This window comes from Mixophyes fleayi, chromosome 2 (assembly GCF_038048845.1).
Source record: "Mixophyes fleayi isolate aMixFle1 chromosome 2, aMixFle1.hap1, whole genome shotgun sequence".
NCBI classification, from domain to species: Eukaryota; Metazoa; Chordata; class Amphibia; order Anura; family Limnodynastidae; genus Mixophyes; species Mixophyes fleayi.
This window is the reverse complement of record NC_134403.1, coordinates 10,842,307-10,847,686: the sequence shown is the minus strand read 5'-3', so window position 1 is coordinate 10,847,686 and position 5,380 is coordinate 10,842,307.

Below are 5,380 nucleotides of genomic sequence, written 5' to 3'. Positions count from 1 at the left end.
CACGTGTGCATTCTGCTTCTTATTACTGTGCTCCCTCTTTATTAATGGCATCGGAAGTACATCCATATGTACGTTACTCTCTCAAGGCCACCTGAGGGAGTTTTATAATAATGTAACACCCCATTTGGAATTGGTGTATGTAAAATGTGTAGGTCTAAGTTTTCCTCTTGCCTCATATTCAGAACAGTGCCTCCAGCCAAATCTTGACACGTGGCTTCTCTTCTAGGGAGTGTCTGGGACCACGAAAACAAAAACAGTTTTTAGCGGGACACAAGAATGGTATAGAAGCCACCCCGCCACATTTAATAGATGAGGATTGGTCAGCAACTATTTTCTGTAGTGTATAGCAAACATTTATTTTTGACATGAAATAATGACAGGGCATAAAACAATTCAGCCTACAATAATAACGACAACAATTACTTGCATATCAGAAAGATGACAGGTTGCGTAGAAACTGATAACTTCCCTTACGCTACTACCTTTACCTCTCACTTGCTGCCTATTGATGAGGTACCTTTGTCACGAATTACTCTAGCTGGTTTTTTTGCACAACAACCTACAGCAGTACTTTGCTTAGCAGCTTAACTTTTACACAGGTCACATCACACTGTACCACACCCCCTCACACTTTAAAAATGGAAATGCACAATAATACTTTTATCTCTCTTGTTGGTGCATACTAGTGGCCTGTGATCTGTCGCAGTCTATGCATAAACTAGGTAGACCATACTTGCCAACTCTCCCGGAATGTCCGGGAGACTCACGCATTTCGCGGGAGTCTCCCGGGAGAGTGTGGCAATCTCCCTGATCTGCCCACTTCCTAGTGAAGTGGGCAGAATTCGGTTCAAACGCCGCGATTCACCGGGAATCGCGGCGTTTGGCCCCGCCCCCACTGTAAAATGACGCGATTTGCGTCATTACGTCACGGGGCGGGGCTAAATGACACAATTTTGGGGGGCCCCGCCCCCTACACGCCCACCTACCCCTGGCAGCTCCCGGAATAAAAATATCAAGTGTTGGAAAGTATGAGGTAGACCTTGGGACACAATACTTTACACAGGTGCCTTTCAATAGAGATTGCTTACATCCCTAATAGTCACATTTATTACTCTAGAAACAGTAGCACAGTTGTACACACTCTAGATGAACAACTTATATTCACACATGGTTACTTGAATAAATGATGTAAAATCACACACTCAAATAAATAAAGCTACATATTTCCATAGCAAACTGCACAACTTTCTCTAATTTCAAAATGGCTCCTCATGGGCTGAATTGTATTCGCACAAAATGGTGGGTGGCAAACTTGGTTTCATCTGTTCAGCAGCTTTATCTTCAGGACTCCCCACACTATCCCTTATTCCTTCACTCTGACATAAGTCTCTCAGTCCACCAGGAAATAAGTAATGGAATCCGCTATACTTATCTGTAATGATGGGTGAAACGAATAGAAAGGTTATAGTGAGAGGGAAGTGGGTTGGAGGAGGGAACGGTTAGGCAGAGGAGGAGTAGGCTGACATGAACAGGTGGGTTTTAAGGGAGCGTTTGAAGCCTGATAGAACGGGGGAGAATGTTCCAGAGAAGGGCAGCATGAGAGAAGGCTTGCATGCAGGAATGAGAGGTGGTGGCCAGATGGGGAGGTAAAGCGATGGTAGTTTGTTGACCGCAGTGGGCAAGAAGGAGTATGAGTAGAGATGAGGTTGGAGAGACAGGGAGCAGTGGAATTAGAGAGGGCTTTATAAATGAGTTTGAAGAGGATTCTGAAGTGGAGGGAGAGCCAATGAAGGGCTTGACAGAGGGGAGGTAGATGAAGACCAGTGGGAGAGGTATATAAGTTGGACTGCAGCATTAAGTATGGATTGAGGAGGAGTGAGATGGGTAACGGGGAACCAAATGAGGAGGTTGTTGCAGTAATGTAGGTGGGAAATGATCAGAAAGTGGATGGGAGTTTTGGTGGCCTCGGAGGAGAGGAAGGGCCTGATCCGGGCTATGTTGTGTAGATGGAAGTGGCAGGATTGGGCAAGGGATTGAACGTGAGGGGTGAAGGAGAGGGAGGAGTCAAGGGTGACCCCCAGGCATTGAACTTGGGGAGAGGAGGAGATGATGGTAGAACCAATAGTGATGGAAAGGGTGGGAGGGGAACAGTCTCTAGAGGGGGGGGGGGATTATAAATTCAGATTTGATCATACTCTTGAATCATACTCTTCCCAGGTCACATAATCTGATGCAGGTAAGTCCAGATTTGTGTAGAGAGCATGAGATTTTCAAACTTAATTTTCACTCTGCAATCTCCCGGGCAGGTTTTCCAACTTTTCCTGCTAAGACTGACTTTCAAACACACCTATTTGTAAACTTTCTTTTTGACATATGTTATTCTTTCTCTTGCCCATCTTGCCTGAAGTAAAGTAAATTGTGTACTGGCAGCAATTACTCTTTGTCCTATTGCATCCTTTAAATATAAAACTTGATCTTTACATAACAAACCAGACAACCCTTTTCAAAGTCAACGAAAAGAGCTTAGGTGCCATTAACTTTGGTGCACACAGATATATGTGGTCCTATCGAGACTGGGTCAATAAGTGGTTACCGCTACTTTATGACACTGATTTATAATTCTATGAAGATGACTCAATTATATTTTCTTGAAGCGAAAAGTGAAGTTATATACAAGGTCAAAGAATACAAAACTCTGGTGGCGACTCAAATGGGTCATAAGCTAAAAGTTTTAGGATCTGACAACGGAGGAGAATTCTTGAACAAGAACTTTGTTGACTTTCTTAAAAATCATGGAGTTCAACATCAGTTGACTGTCGCACACGCCTGAACAAAATGGTGTAATTGAGCATGCAAATCATATGATAGTTGAGAGAGCATATGCGATGCTGAGTGATGCTGGCCTACAGAAGAAATTTTGGTCTGAAGCAGTATAAACAGTAGTTTTTCTGAAAAACTATGCACCTACTGTTGCAGTGAAAGGCAAAACACCAATTGAAGCATGGCCTGTAAAAAGGCCATGACGTCAGCCAGCTTAAAGTGTTTGGATGCAAAGCATATGCACACTATCAAAAAGAGAAAAGGAGTAAAGTAGTAAAGTGGACTTTAAATCACAAGACTGTAAAGTCTACAGGCTTTGGGACATGGTAAACATGAAACTCATAAAATCCAGAGATGTCATATTCCATGAAACAGTACCACCTAGTGGTGAAAAAGAAAGCCAAGTTCATAAAGGTAGTAATACTAGACATTCCTACATCCCCAAATGTGTCTGCGTCAGAGACTCCAAATTTCGACAAGCAACAAGAGGCAAGAAATAAGGGAAAACCTACGCGATACAGTGAGGAATATGGCAACATTACATTCTCAGAACCACAGGATGAGCAAGAAGCAAAAACCAGTGATGAGTGGGAACACTGGAAACCAGCAGTAGATAATGGGATGATGTGGCCGGATCCCGAGTGTGGTGGCCATCTTGGAAAACAACTTTGGCGCTGGGAGGGTTAATGCCCGGCGTTGGAGAGCTTCAATATTGAAACCTGGCTGGGTCCTGTAACTTGCAATACAATTACAGACAAAACAAATTATCCTTGTCTTGGTAGTAAGACCCAATCACCGCGTCCAGTAAAAGGGTTACAATGCAAAACCAGACAGAACAAATTAACCTCAGAAGTTTGTACAATGACAAAATTAAAGAATGTAAGTAAGAATATTTTTTCACACTTTCCGCCCAAATTTGTTTTAGTGGCTTAAACTGACAGCAAATACATATATACATTTCTGTATTAAGATTACTCCACAAATAGGACATTCCCAATTTGTCCCCTTGTTATTTCTCTGTCTTCGTGGGTTATCATCAAACTGCAAATCAGTTATCATCTCATCACATTAATTTACATATTCCAACAACTCAGCTGTTTGCCTGAATATTGATTTTGTGTCTTTTTTAATTCTTGCAATTTATCGGGGACTAAAAGTCCCCCCGGAGTCTAAACCGCCCCCGCTAAGATAATTTATTCTTACCCTTCAGGGTTGCCTCACCATGTATCATTTTCATAATATCCATGGCACACAGGGCCGTCAAAAGAAATTTTGGGCCCCCGGTACAGCAAATTTTTTGGGGTGTTTGCTGTATGAGGTTACACACAATTCCATCCCACAGTCTCTCTCTACGTATCACAGAGGTTATAGACTTACTGAATCGCCCCCACACCGTCCTCTCACACCTCAACTCACTTCAGGTTTGCCACCACCTATTGCAGGGGTTGGCAACACACACACACACACACACACACACACACACACACACACACACACACACACACACACACACACACACACACACACACACAAGCGTTGCTCACATATGTCCCTTCTGCCCACATGCTTTAATCACACTTGCCCCCCCTCTGCCCAGCACCTTTAGTGACACATGCCCCTCTCCATCACCTTTTGTCACAAAGGCCCCCTCTCCAGCACACCTTCTTACCTTATTCTCCACTGCACAGCATGGGAAGATATCCAGCAGCCCGCCGAGTACCATATGATCACTGCAGTCACATGACCTGGCATCTGAAGGTACCTGAGCTGAAGGGGATTTAGCCACTACCGATCCCCCTGCACTCAATAAATTTTTTTTAAAAAAGCACTTTTAAAATATTTTTTTTTTCTTTCAAAATTAGATCTCCAGAGGGGACTCGGGCCACCATGCAGGCCCAGGCAATTTGTAGCCGCCCCCTCCCCTCTTGGCGGCTATATATATATATATATATAATTTCTCATTTTATGAGGCTAATATCATATTAACAGTAAGGGACCAGGAAAAAAAAAATGTTATGCCGCACAGTAGTGCCCCAGTTCACATCATACCTCATAATTGTGCCCCCAATTCATCTTTTGCCACATAGTTGTGCCCCCAATTCATACTTTGCCACAATTGCCCGCAGAAACACATAGTATGCCACAGTTGCCCCCAGAAATACATAATATTTCAGTTGCCTCCAGAACCACATAGTATGCCACAGTTGCCCCCAGAAACACATAGTATGCCACAGTTGCCCCAGAACCACATAGTATGCCACAGTTGCCCCAGAACCACATAGTATGCCATAGTTGCCCCAGAAACATAGTATGCCACAGTTGCCCCAATACATTTTATGCCACAGTAATGCCCCCAATACCTTTTATGTCACAGTAATGCCCCCAATACCTTTTATGTCACAGTAATGCCATCTTCTCTTCACACTTCAAAGTGCCTCCAAAAAATTTTGTAGATACAGAAAAAATGCCCCCAATGACTCTTATGGCCTCAGAATTGCATGAAATAATTTTTTAGGACACAAATAAATGAATAAAAAAAAATATATATAAGTTTATACTT